Source organism: Tenrec ecaudatus, chromosome 1 (genome assembly GCF_050624435.1).
Source record: "Tenrec ecaudatus isolate mTenEca1 chromosome 1, mTenEca1.hap1, whole genome shotgun sequence".
Lineage (NCBI taxonomy): Eukaryota > Metazoa > Chordata > Mammalia > Afrosoricida > Tenrecidae > Tenrec > Tenrec ecaudatus.
Window position 1 is genome coordinate 100,721,340 of NC_134530.1, and position 14,960 is coordinate 100,736,299.

The 14,960-nt window shown below is 44.6% G+C and overlaps 1 pseudogene; it reads right to left on the reverse strand.

The window, feature by feature from the left end:
* Positions 1-519: 519 nt before the first annotated feature.
* Positions 520-14,960, reverse strand: part of LOC142431908 (elongation factor 1-gamma-like) — a 69,077-nt pseudogene continuing 54,636 nt past the window's right edge.

The following is a 14,960-nucleotide window of genomic DNA, read 5'->3' on the forward strand; positions in this document are numbered from 1 at the left end:
CATCTAGCGAGGAGGCGAGCGCGCCGGCGAGGGAGGGAGGAGAGGAGGCGCGGCGGCGGCGGCGGCGGCGGCTGCAATCGCAGCAGCTGCAGAAGCAGCGCCGGGCGCAGCAGCGGCCGCCGGCCCCCGGGCTTGCGCGCGTTGCCAAGCGGCCGTTTCCTTAGCAACCCCGCCCGGGGACTAGGGATGGAGCAAAGAAGGAAGGGTTGGTGGGGGCGCACGGGGAGGGGGGGGGCGGTGTTTGAAAGAGAGAAGGGATGAAAAACTTAAAGAAAAAAAAAACACCCCCAAACAGGAGGAGGTCGATCATAATTGTGCAGACTGAGGGGGAAGAGCGATGGCTCCCTGAGTGAACGCTTTCTGTGGCTCGTACGCACTGGTGTGATGCTTGGCAAGAATAGTCTCGGAGTCAGGGCTGGGATAAGGAGGGCGCAGGGGTACTTTTGCTTTCCGGCGGGTGAGTTTTACCTCTCCGCCGGGCACGTAAGTTTAAAGTCCTCCAAGTTGTGGTGGGCGCCATCATGACGCTGCCGATCCGAACGGGACTTTGTATGCCTCGCAGGGACTGACAGGCTTCAGTTGACAAGCGGCCAACTGGTCCTCCGGTACTCCTTTTCGGGGATACGGTGGGGAGTGGAAAGGAGGCCGGATTGCACGCCAGGCTTTGCGGCAGAGCAGCTGGCAAGGCTGCTGGTCAGTCCTTAGGGCTCGGAGGCTGTCCCTCCTCCCCAGGGCTCGCTGCAGCCACGAAGTTGTTTGTGTTCGCTTTTGTTTTGTTTGCAGGGAACGCTTTGGGGTTTTTAGGGAGCGTCTGTGCTCGTGTGCAGTGTATATACGTGTGTGTGGGGAGCGTAGGCGCGCAGGAGTGTGGCGTGGGACTGTGCCCGCGCGGATGCGTGCGCGCGACTGGGCACCCGCCGGGGGCGCGCGCAGGGCTCTGTGCGCGCGCTGCACGCAGGCGCGCTGCGCGGGAGGGTGGGGCGGGTCGTTCAGCGATCGAGTCGGGAAGACGCCGCAATCAAGGGTTTTAATTGTGTAGCGCCAGGCAGTCCTGTTATGTAAGAGGCAGTTTAACCCGCGTGTGCCTATCGTTTGGAGTGATCAAAGTAAGGATGGGCTCAAGTATAGGATTTGCTGGTTTTCGGGGGTGATTCTGTTTTTCCACCAACTCCTAGGCAGCGTGGGCGGGCTTCCTTGTTTCCCACGCGGAGGTCCTGCGCCGCCGCTCGCTCACCGGACGGCGGAGTCCTGAAGCCGAGCTGGGGGCTTGGCAAGAGGCTGTCCCCTCCCTGGTCTTGTTGTTGTTATTTTTTCTTTCCTTTTGAACTCATTGCCAGATTTGCGATCCCTTCGCTATTCCGGGCCATTTGCAGATCAATGCGAAAACCCGGCTGCAGTCAATAGCAGTTACACGAATCAATCTTGGTTCAGTGAGGAGTTTGAAAGCAGCGGGGAAGCGAGGGAGAAAAAAAAAATCATTGAAAAATAAGCCCCTTCCTCCTCCAATTTTTCCATCTCTCCACCCTTAGTCCCCTTTAGCAGTCTTCAAAGATTTGATATCCCTGACCCCAAACCTTCTTCCCCCGGCGGAAACAAATAAAGCAACCCCCCCCCCCCCCCGCCATCCCGAACTCTCCTTCATTAACAGTAAGAGGGTGCACGGGCAAAGCGCACTGAAGCAATCATCTCTGCAGGGGTCAGCAGCCGGCTGCCTCCCCAGGCTGAGCTCGTGGCAGGGGAGCCAGGGAGTCCTTGTGCTTGGTGATAGCGGTGCTCGCTGAGATTTTATATCATGGTGCAAGAGGATGTATGTGGAAACTGAAGGACTCCCCTCACCTGGGACCACCCAGACCGACTGATAGAAGTGCCCCTAAAAGGAACACCTCCCTGCTGAACAGACACCGGAAGCTTTGCAATGAAGGGAGATGCTTGCAGCAGGAGTTGCCCATGCTATTAGTATTCAGGGTTAACTCTCAAAAACGACTCGGAAATCGAGAGTGCAATAGTATTCAACCGCATTTTGAAACATCAATAAAATGTTAGTCATTTGCGGATGAGTGAAAACATTTTCTTTACCGTCTGGTATGCTAGGGAAATAATTGTCAAATGACAGACTCTCGCGAATATTGACGCCACATACCTAGGTAACGCTGTCATCTTGTTAACTGCTTTTTTCTTTCTTGTGTGGCACAGTGATAGATAACACTTACAATTATCCAGGGCAAATTGGAGGAGGAGAATTGTCCTGCCAGCAACATGGGCAAACATATTCAGTGGTGGTTAGTATTTTTCCTAGGGAGGATCTGGATACCATTGAAGTAGAGCGCAGAGCTTCTGGGCTCATGGCTCAGTTTGGTGCTGTGTTATGCAGACAGGGTACCAGAGTTGTCTAGTACCACCTGAGGAAAGCATTCCTTCCTAATTGTTGTTTGGAGGAGCTCTGACATCTTCAGTAGCTACAGGGGGACTAGGGCACGGGGAGGCGGATCCCTGTGACCAAGATTAGGCGGCGCTAGCAGCAGCTTTAATATGTACAGTAATCCCTCAGGTCTCTGCACAGCGTCTTAAAGCACTATTTTAAGTCCAAGAGCTTCTTTTCTCTTTTCTTCCTTTCCAGTCTTTATTTCAATCTCTATTCACTGACACAAAACACTTGGGTGTCAGAGAACCTCTCCAAAGAAAGCATTAACTAAACCTAGTTTTAGAGATCCATGGACCATAAGAGTGGATTTGCAGATCACTAGTGTTTAAAGACATGGCAAGAAAATCAAGCAGACGAGCCCAGCTTACCAGGTTCATTTCTGTGAACCTTCGCACTCTCCCTTCCATAGAGTCCATTCTAACTGACAGTGACCTCAAAGGGCAAAGGTAGAATGCCCCACATTGGTTTCTAAGACTGTAACTCTGTGCAGGAGTAGTAAACCTCCTCTTTCTTTCCCCAGCGCAGCTGATGGCTTTGAACTGTTGACTTTTCCTTTAGCAGCAGAACGCGCTAAGCCATGAGGCCTCCTGACGACCTTCTCAGGAGAAAATAAAAATGATTGCTTTCTGTTTAATATGACTTTCTTTTCCTCTCAACCTTTCTAAAGACTGTAATTGGGAAGATACTGCTAAGTTTTCTGTATTTGCTTTTGAGATTGTAGACTCCCCCCCTTCCCACTCCCACCACCAAACAGGCTCAAATCCTGACAGTCTAGGCTCCTGTTGAGGGAAACCAAGAACAAAGGGAAGTCCAGGAAAGACAACTCCCCATCTCCAGGAGTGTATAGCTTCTTCGTAGAATTGTATTAAGCACAAGAAGAGCAAGCAGCATTATGTTGAACTTTTCTTGGTGGTTAGCACAGTAATAGCAGAATACTTCCTTGGTCTAACGCTTCATGAATTGACGTTGGGGTAAATAACTACTTCCTTTGTAATCATGGAGCTCTTGTCTTTTTAAGGCATGCTTTTTGAAGAAATATGATAACTAATATGGAGTTCATTTGAAAGGAGAAATGTGACAGCGGTTTGTGATAGCTAATTATGCCATTATCTAGATTGATTTGTACTTGTGTCTTTCATGCCCTATGGCCTGTATTTTTAATTGTTTGGGTGCTGGAAAGAGTAAGGTTATAAGTAAATTTCTTGAATGTCCTTATTTTAATGATCTTGGTTTTTATTCAGCAGGATAAATGAGATTTTTATTATAGGAAAAATAGACTATAAATTCACATTTGCTCTTTGATAGAGAGCGAGTAGTCAATTCAGCTTCATCTTTCACACTAATCCTGTCTGGCCATGAGAAATTTTAGGCAAGTCGGGTCCCAAGACCTAATAGAAAGAACTAATGAGAACACTTTGTAATTCTTGAAAGAGTAGGTCAGGGAGCCCTTATAAACAGGACATATGAATAATAGCTCTCTAACGTGGCCCATAATTGATTCTCTACTTGCATTAAGCTGCTTTAATACTTCTGGGAGCATCTGGCCAACTAAACTAACCAATCGTGATGATTTGCTGGTCTTCATGAGAACTACGGAGATAAGAAAGTTCCATATGGGATAAAATGAATATTTTGCACTTGTGAAATTTTGAGCCAGTAAATTTTTTTTGTTGTGAGTTCTGTCCTGTATATTAGAGTATGTTCAGTAGCAGCAGTAACTCTCCCGCCAGTTGTGTTAAGGGAGCGGTGAGAACTGGGGGTGAGAACACTACATTGCAGATTATACTTCTAACACTATATGCCATTTTGTGACTTTTCAAATAAAATAATAAAGCACATTTGTGGTGAGAACAAAAAGGCCCTCTATTCGAATTCTACAGCAAAAAAATTATTTATCTGCCTAATCAATTCTATCTCTCCATTTCGCTGCTATGTATTGAGTGGCGTAGGATGCGCTGAACGTGGATTGCATCCAGAATGAATGTACTGAATGTGGCTGCTGACCGTAGCATTGCATCTGTGAATGAATGATATCTCTGTGAACTATGGTGGACTCGTTCAGATAGCAACGCGATTCTGGAACAGGAAATAATCTTTCTATGTTGTTGGACTTTAAATGCCGATAGTTCCATTTTAAAAGTTATTGAAACTTGGGCTGGCGTGGATCAGGGAGCTTATGTAAGCCACATTTTAAATGGTAAAAGAAAACAGTTTGGGGCTTTTGCATAAAAGTAAAGTTGGATGAGCAACTTGTTTTGCATAATAACTTAAATCTGTCTATTCTTCCCATATTAGCAATGCTACTCACAAATGGCTGTTTTTTAAATTTTTATAAATCATTTTATTTGGGGCTCATACAACTCTTATCACAATCCATACATACATCAATTGAGTAAAGCACCGTATACATTCGTTGCCCTCATCATTCTCAAAATTCACCTTCCACTTGGGTTACTGGAATCAGCTCATTTTCCTTTTTTTCTTTCCCCTCCCTGCCTGCTTTCCCCTCTCTCATGAACCCTTAATAATTGATAAATTATTATTTTTTCTTATCTTACACTGCCTGACTTCTCCCTTCACCCACTTTCCTGTTGCCCATCCCCCAGAGAGGAGGTTATATATGGATCCCCGAGATAGGTTTCCCCTTTCTACCCCTCTTCCATCCTGGTATCGCCACTCTCAATGTTGGTCCTGAGAGGTTCATATGTCCTAGATTCCCTGTGTTTCCAGATCCCAACTGTACCACTGTGCATCCTCTGATCTAACCAGGTTTGCAAGGTAGAATTGGGATCATGATAATTGCTGGGGGGGAGGAGAGGGAAGGAAGCATTTAAAAACTAGAAGAAGTTTTTGAGTTTCATTGTTGCTACACTGAACCCTGAGTGACTCATCTCCTCCCCAGTACCCCTCAGCAAGGGATGTCCAGTTGTCTACAGATAGGCTTTGGGCCCCCATCATGCACTCCCCTCATTCATGATTGTTGCTTGAAACCAGTTCCCCTTGGCCCTTCATGATCACACATGTTGGTGTGCTGCTTCCATGTGGGCTTTGTTGCTTCTGGGCTAGATAGCTGCTTGTTTACTTTCAAGCCTTTAAGTCCCCAGACACTATAGCTCTCTATAGCCAGGCACCATCAGCCTTCTTCACCATACTTACTTATGTACACATTCGTTTTCAGCGTTTATGTGGGGAAGGTGATCACACAATGATGGTTTTTGTTCTTTGGTGTCTGCTACCTGATCCCTTCAACACCTAGTGTTCACTGAGGCTGTGTGCTTCTTCTCTGTGGGCTTTGTTTCTTCCGAGCTAGATGGCAGCTTGTTTGTCTTCAAGTCTTTAAGACCCCAGGTGCTATATCTTTTTGATAGCTGAGCACCATCAGCTTTCTTCACCATGTTTGCTTATGCACATGTCTGTCTTCAGCGATCATGTCGGGAAGGTGGGTATCATGGAATGACCATTTAGCTGAGTAAGGTGCTCTTGTATTGAGGGAGTGTGCGCAAGGAGGCCCAATGTCCACCTGCTACCCTACTACTGAACCTATAAATATATGCACATAAGTGTAGTTCCCCCATAATCATAAATATATTTACATATGTGCATGTCTGTATTTAGGCTTCTATGTATGCCCTTTGCCTCCTACTCCTTTCCTCTATTCCCCTATGCTTTCCTCCTGTCCCACTACCATGTTCAGCCTTCATTCTGGTTTCAGTAATTCCTCTCAGTTACCTTGCCCTTGGTCACTCCCTACCAGTCCTCCCATCCCCTCCCTCCACTGGTTTTGAACCACTCGTTGTTCCCTTGTCCCTGGGTTGGCCAACACCTCCTTCCTTTCCCTACCTCCCACACTCTCATTTCCCTCCGGAACCGTTGGTCCTGTTATTTTCTCCTCACATAGTTTGTCCAGCCTATCATATCTAGGTGGACCTGCAGATATAGTAATATGTGCATAAAAATGCGATGGCTTTGACAGCATCCAAGTGGCACATAGGAACATGGCATCGACGGCAGCAACACTGACACGCTGACAAACAAAAAAGCCACTGACATACAACATTTTAAAGAAAAGAAAAAAGAAAGACACCCCCCCCCCAAAAAAAAAACAACAACAACTAGTTAGTAGTTCAAGGTCTGTTTGTTGAACTTTAGGAGTGTTTTCCGGACGAGTCTGATGGGGTGCCACATCCTGGCTCCAAAGTCCATCCTTTATACTCCCTCAGGACCTCCTTGTTCTGCTCGCCCCATATTGAAGTAATGTGTCTTACCAATTGAATCATCCTACTTAAAAATGATATGCTCATACACCTTCATCCAATCACCTTTTATTTAACATTATTTGAATCACTAGTTTGGAGAATAAAAAGAATGTACAGGTGGGAAAAGGCATGTGTGGAATATAATTTTAAATACCTTCACTTCTTTCAAATATCTTCAAACCATTCCCATAGAATATCCCTGAAATTTTCATCACATTCTTAGTCAGAAAGAGACATCATATGACAAATGTAGGAGGAAATTATTTTTTTAATTCTGGACTTTTTCACATAAGATCATGAGTACAAATTTAACTACATTAAACTCTGTATTTGCATGAGTTCTTAAAACTAATACATAAATCCATCTTTATTTATTTAAGATATTCCTGATCTACAGGCAAAGAGATTTTAGGAACATCAAATGTAACTATTAAAAATAAGCAACATGGTTATTATTTTAATTGTAGTATCAGTAATGTAAAACCTTACTCTGATTACAGAGATGTTTACCTAGTATATTTAAAAACCCTACCACAACTTGTTCGTTATTTTTTTCCTATTATCATAGTAGTAATAATTTCTTCTGTAAGAATGAAAATCAGACTGGTCCAAAGGACAATGTGTCTGAAGTGTTTCCAAACCATGCATAGAGTTTTCAATGGCTTCTTTCTCTAACGTGGGAAGCCAAGCTCTTTCTCGTTGTCTGTTCTTGGCCTAGCGGCTCTGCTAAAACCTGGAAGAGTTGGACTGACTCCGTGATTCAACAATGGGCTTGGGTATAGAAACGATTGTGAGGATGGTGCAGGATCGTCTCAGTTTTGTTCTGTTGTGCACAGGGTCGCTGTGTGTCAGAACCCACTGACACCTAGTAACAATAGTCGAACAACGTTGGAAAATGGAGATGTCTCAAATGTCTGACTCTTCCAAGATGCTACTTTACTCCATCTCCTGCCCCACTCTCCTCCCTTAAATACATTAACTAAAATTCCTGTGCTCTGGATCTCCAGAAGGCAATGTGCACTAGAACCAGAATTTATTCTCTGAAAAAAGATGGTGTCTTACCTTACAACCTACCCTCCTCCAAGGTAAAATCAAAGATCTCCCCCATGAACCAAATGCAGTAGTTCTACTAAAGTGGACCGTTGAGGAGAACAGCTTTACCATGCATAGGATGCAACGGAGAATACCATGGCTTGGGTCAAGAGCATCTTAAGCCTCAAAGTAGTATCCTTGCCCTTTAATACACTAAAGATTTCTTGTGTATCAGATTTACCTAATGCAATATATCTTTTTTATATCTTGTCAGCTGCTTTCATAAGCATAGATTGTGGATACAAGTACGATAAAATCCTTGACAACTTTAACCCTTTCTCCATTGATCATGATGTTACCTATTGGTCCAGTTGTGAAGATTTTGGTTTTCCTTACATTGAGTCGTAATCCATTCTGAAGGCTGCACTCCTGAATCTTCGTTAGCAAGTGCTTCCAGCAAGGCTGTGCCGCCGGCATACCGCGGGTTGTTATAAAGCCTTCCGCCTGTCTTGATGCCACTTTTTTCTACATATAATCCAGCTTCTCTGATGATTTGCTCAACAGACAGATTGAACAAGTATGGTGAGAGGATACAACTCTGAAGCACATCTTTCCTGATTTTAAAAATGCAGTATTCCCTTGTTCTGCTCATACAAAAACCTCTTGACCCATGAGTAAGTTCTGAATGAGCACAAGGACGTGTTCCAGAATTCTGAGTCAAGGTTACCCACGGCTTATTATAGCCCACACAGTCAAATGCTCTTTTACAGTCGATGGAACACAAGTAAACATATTTCTGGTATTTTTTTGCTCTCAGCCAAGATCTGTCTGATATCAGCAGTGATATCCTTTGTTCCACATCCTGTTCTGAATTCACCCTGAACATCTGGCAGTTCACTGTCAATGTATTGCTGCAACCGTTGTATGAGCTTAAGGAAAATTTTACTTGTGTGCCATATCAATGGTATTGCTCTATAGTTTGAGTATTCTTTCCATGGAATGGGCACATATATGGATCTCTCCCAGTCAGTTGGGCAGGTCTTTGCCAAACTCCTGGCATAGACGAGTGAGTGCTTCCGGTGCTTCTTTGGCTTTCTGAAACATTTCAATGGATCTTCCATCAAATCCTGAAGCCTTGTTTTTGCCTAAACATGGCTTGCATTCATTGGAGTGGGTTGGCTCAGGGAGCTTATGTAAGCCACCTTTTAAAAGGTAAAAGAAAATGTCAGTTTGGGACCTTTTGAATCAAAGTGCAGTTAGATGAAAAACTTCTTTGGGATAAGAACGTCAATCTGCCTATTCTTCAAAGAGTGGCAATGATACTCCCAACAGGGCTCCTTCCTTCAGCACCACTGGTTCTTGCTGACTTGCTACCTCGTGAAATGATGGACTGTCTAGATCTTTCTGGTACAGTGACGCTGTGTATACTTTCCATCTTATCTTGATGCTTCCTGCACCCTTCACGTAAGTGACAGAACACTATTTAAGAAATACTGAAGAGCAAGAATGCTAGTTGGAGGACTAAAGTGTGCCTGACCCAAGCTTTGGTATTTGTAATTGCCTCAGATGCATGTGAAAGTTTTACGTGGAATAAGGAAAATCCACTTGAGTTGTGGTGCTGGAGAAGATCATTGAAAGTACCATGGGATACTAAAAGGACAAGCTGACCCGTATTGGAAGCAGGAAGCCCAGAGCTCTTCTGGAGGCCAGGACAGCAGGACCTCATCTTACATTGTTTGGACGTGTCATCAGAAGGAACCAGTCCCCGGAGAAAAACAGTGTTTGGTAAAGCGGAGGGGTGGCGAAAAGAAGGAGACCCTTGATGAGATGGATTAACACAGTGGCTACAAAAATGGCCTTAAAGTGGGAAATATTGTGAGGATGGCACAGGGCCTTGCAGTATTTCGATCTATTGTGGCATAGAGTAGCTACAGGTCGGAGCTGATTCGATGGCATCTACCAAAAAACAACAAAGAAACAAAGTGTGTAGTCAGGTTCAGAACCATAATTAATAAAATACCATGGTTAGAAGGGCCATATTTCACTGATCATAACTCAATTATTTTTGAGTTATTATAATTGACATAGAAATGTGTTACATATCATGTTGTGCAAATCTAGGAAGCCACTATGAATAGAATTTATTTTTAATGTAAATGGATGCTTATTACTCACAAACTTTCAAAACACAGGAGTGTGAAAATATACAATTTAAAGCATGATTATAACACTGATAGTAATTGGCATAATAAAGCCCACAAGAAAATACACTCTATCCTACTTTGGTGAGTAGCCGCTACCATCTTCAAAGCTCATGGGTAGCCTTCTATGGTGTAACTATTTATCTTGCTCTATCCAGAAGAAAGGCGAGTAATGATAGACTAAATGCATGGACAGAGTCATTTTAAGAGTCAGTTTAATGAGCTAATTATGCACCAATCCGTCCGTCTTCAGGACCTGAAAGCTATTACTGGACGCTATCTTGCTACTCCTATCAACTGCTGTGAAAGGATAAAGTTGCTGCTGGTATTAGGCGCCCTTGAGTAGGTTCCCACTCACAGCGCCCCTGTGGGCAAAAGAATGAAACAATCATCTTAACGCTTGAGCTTATCATTGCAGCCACTCTGTCAACCCATGCTCCCAGGATCTTTCTCCTTTTTGCTGCCCTTGAACTTAACCAAGTATGTCCTTTTCCAGAGACTGGTCTCCCTTAATAACATGTCCAAAGTAATTGAGCCGTAATTTCCCATCCTAGATTCTAAGGTGCTTACTTCTTTCAAAACAGCTGTTTTGTTCTTTGCCAGTCCCTGCAGGTTAATTATGAGATGGTGTGGGAGAGTTAATATACCTTTTAGGTAGGATAATAAAGGTGGATTGTTGCCTTTGCAAGCTGAAGACAAAATGCTTCTGGTGATCATTCTAACTGAAATTCACTAAAAGGTGTTGGTTCGATCAGTAGCTAGGTCTGCGGTAGCAGGAGAAGCAGTCATTTCCTCCAGAAGTGAAGCTATATATAAACAGAAATTGCAATTGGAGTTACCCCATGGTTAAGTTTTAGATAGAGCCTTAGTGGCATAGTGGTTACTAGTTGGAGTGCTATGCACAAGGTCAGCAGTTTCAAACCACCAGCCATTCCACAGTGGAAAGACCTAACCGTCTTGGAAACCCACGGTTCTACTCTGTGTTTGAGAGTCACTACAAGTGACTCAGCATGATGACCATGAGCTTTTGTTTATTTGTTTATTTAGTTTTCAGTTTATAATAATCCACGATCACTCTCTAACATGCATCTGTCTTTAGCACAGACTAAAGGGTGAGTGAAATGGTGATATGGTGGAAATACCTCTGCATCCTTCAAGCCTTGAATGGCGGCCCAAGTGTCAACCACATTTTGAGGATTGGTTTTGATTTCCTTTTCTCCTATGTAGAGGCAGATCTGATGGCTTTTCCAACCACAATAGCGCTTGTTATACATGAGAGGGATCCACAGGACCAAGTGTGAGAGATACCTGAACTAAGAAGCCCTTAATAACTCAGGTACAGTGATATTTTTGAACTCTTGCAATTACAGTCAATTCAGAACCAATGTCCAGTAATTCCCCCAAAGACTGTGCAATTCATTCTCCCCAGTGAACAGTCACTGTTTTAAAACACCTAGGCCCCTTTGTAGGAGACTGAGAAGAAGCTAGTATACATTTTTGGTGAGTCCTTTCTCAAGGGTCACTATGAGTCAGAAGCAAATCATGGCAGTAATTTTTTTGTTTCTGTTCCAGGTGACCGGGCCTTCCTTTCATGTGAGGGATTGCAGGTCTGTCAACTGGCTCAAGTCACAGAATTGATTGATGGATTGTGATTCCATTCTGGTGATTCATTCTGGTGATTGCCATTCATATGACCTAGGTTTATTAGACTTCTCCTCCATTTAATAGGTGGGGACACCTCGTTTCCATGGTGAAGGCCCTAAATTCCTATGTCAGATTTTTCTGATTTCTACGTTGACTCTGCTATTAAGAACCATGCTTTGTTTGTGTGAAGTGCTGCTGTATGGCCCCTACTCCTGTGGGGCCAAATCAATCTCATTGTAGTTAGATATCTTAATTCATTAGAACAATTCCCACTCTCAAATATGACTTACATAAAATAGCAATCACAACTGTCTTCTAGTATGCTGGGCCTCCCTTGACAAAGTTATTTCAAGCTGCTGTGGCTCCTTCAAGTGTGGGTCCATGGATCTATCCTAATAAATCCACTCAAGGCTGATAGTTACACAACTCACTCCCCAGTTTTTCATACAGAAGTGGTTTCTTTGTGGATGTTATGATAGAATCAAACAACAGAAAAACGCCATAAAACAGAGCATAACAACTATGATGAGGATGTCATAGGATGAAGTAGTGTTTCATTCTAATGTACATAAGGTGTCTATAAGTCTGAACTAAACAGCACCCAAAATAATAACAACATGCCAATTTCCCTACCTTTTTGGATATCTTCTTCTCCAGTGTTCCTAGGAAGTTTATCAAGTACTTCAAGAAATAATTAAAAGATTTCTATGTGAGTTATTGTAAGTCACTCTGAAATCCAGGTTTCAGTGAATCAAGTAAATGAACTCTTTGATTCTTTCCTAGCCTCTAAAACTGAAGTACTGAATCTGTAGGCAATGAGCCTATATCAATAAGTTCAGACTGGTCAAAGTTTATGCTCCTTGTACTATTATCCTACACCTTTCCCCCCCCTACTGCTCAGCTTCCTTTAAAGACCCCCACCCCCACCCCCCTCCACCACCACCACCATCCAACTCCCCAACAGGGCAGGTACAGTCGGCGGGCCTCCGGCAGGCCGTTCGCTTGAAGATCTTGCCCTGGTTGAAGGCTGTGCCACGTGCTGGAAGGCCCCCTCCCAGGAGAAGCACTCTCGGACCAGCGGCTGTGTCTCCTCACTGCCAGGATCCAGGGTCCCCCATGTGTATGGCTCAAAGTCCACCTGCCAATCTGGACTCAGCAGAAAGACACGCTCTTGGCTTCTGATGGCCTAAACCTCCAAAATGTGGGGGCTCTTCTTGGTTCCGGAGAAGCTAACGCAGGCGAAGGCATTCTTCCGCAGCTTGTCCAGTCACTGGAACATCCCAGGGATGAGGTTGCAGCTCACGAGTGTCTGGCTCAGCTCCTGGGGAAGCGGTACCCAGCATACCACAAGGACCATCCTTCCTTATCCATGTGCCCCAGAAGTACGCCCGCGCCACCGAGACGGTGTCCGCCTTGGAGTACAAACTCATCCAGCACGAAGAAACTCTTGGGCAGGTGAGCAAAGGGGTCCTTGGCCTTGAGCTCGGCGGCCAGCGCCTGTTCGCATTCGTCCATCTCCTCCTCAGGGGCAGGAGCCGCGGCCTTCTCTTCTTTCCGCTCTGCCTTGGCCTTCTGCTGCTCCTCCAGGGGCGCCTTCTCCTTCTGAGGGGTGTCCTTTTTACGCTGGATCTCAGTAAACTTTTTAGCATCTAACTGCACCATCTTCTCACTGAGCTGCACATCCCCAAAGAAGATCTGACACTGGGGCTGGTGAATACAGGTGAGGAACAAAGGCCTGGCGGTGAGAAGGCTCTAGGATAAGAGGGTGCAGACGGCTGTGATGTCAGCCAGGGTCACTCGGTCACCCCCCAGGAAAGTCCTGGTTTAAAACAGCAGCACAGCAGACCCAGGATTCGCTGCACCTCCTCCTTGGCGTTCTAGGCGGCCTGCTTGTTGTGATGCATGATGCCCAAGGTGGGGAACACCCAGGGACTGGCTGGGGGGACTATGTTGCTTTCCACGAAGCTCACCCACTGCACTACCCCAGCTGCTGCCTCTAGGGTGCTTCTCGGTAGCCCCTCATGGCTCACACAGTAGGCAATTGCATTGCTCTCAAACACAGAATCCGTCATCACCTTCAACACTGGCACCTTGCCAGCAGGGAATATGCGGAGAAATTCGGGGATGCAGTTGGTTTGGGCGAAGCGGAATTGGGGTGATGTGGAAAGCACGCGGATCTGAGCCCCACTGTAGTGAGCAGCGATGAGGGCCTTGCAGGCCTGCCAGTTTTTCCTAGATCTTTAATAGACATTCCCACGCATATAGTCCAGGCTTGTATTCGTACATGTTGGGAAAATCAAACAGTTCTTTGGGAATGTCATGTCCCTCTTTCTGGGTCACAATTTTTAATTCAACTTTTCAGACTTACTGAGGTTAAAATCTAGTATTCGGCCTAGAAACAATAAAGGATGGTGGACATATTTCCTGAGAGCACCCAGCAATATCTCAGGTGGTGGCATTCACTAAGCACTCCCCACGTGGTAATCTCAGACAATGACTTATCAAGTGCATCAGTTTTCATAGGATTCGATCTGACTCGGTTGGCAAAGTGATTCAATGGAATTTGTGGACTCAATGTCCTGAAACTCCTGATTATCAACCCACATATACTTATCCTAAATTTCCGGATCCCATTCCTTCCCAATGTATTCTTTCCATTTTATATTGGACCCCATTCAGTGCAGGTAATTTAGCCACCTGTTAAATCCAGCCACTCTTACAATAAGATAAAACTTTGGTTTCTAGCAATATCATTACTGTTACTAAAAGAAATAAGGATCTTTAAGGGCCTATGTGGAAACTTTGAGGTCTTTTATGTGGTCCTTGACCTGTGACTCTGAACCGCTGAACCCCTTTTCCTTAACCACTTTCACAAGGTTAAGGAGGAATAACCCACTAGCTTCTTTATACCCCCAATTCTGACAAAATTGCAGAAAAGCATCCAACACAAAACCATGCAGAGGTTCCCTCCTCACCAATACTTGGTCTAGGGTCACGGTGGACTACAAGTCAGGCTACTCAGGACAAGATCAGCAGTTTGAACCACCAACCCTTCTAAAATTGCTACTTCACCCCGTGGGTTGACAGCATCCTCGTTGCTAATTTGGAAAAAACTGTCGTTAGGGTTTTGTTTCCATAGAACTACTTCAGTACCCAATGTTTTCAGGATTGTTTCTGAGTTTGGTTTTGGGCTTATATAGGATAAAAGTGACAATATTAACTCAAAATATTAATGTATATATTTATATCACGATATAGAGTATGGGTATATTAATATAAATACACGAATTACAGTTTAATATACACTGATATGCAGTTATGGTCTTGGATGCCCTGTCACATAGGGTTGCCATGACTTTGTCTAGTGGCAGTGAGTTTAGTTTGGTTGTTAGGTGTCACTGAGTT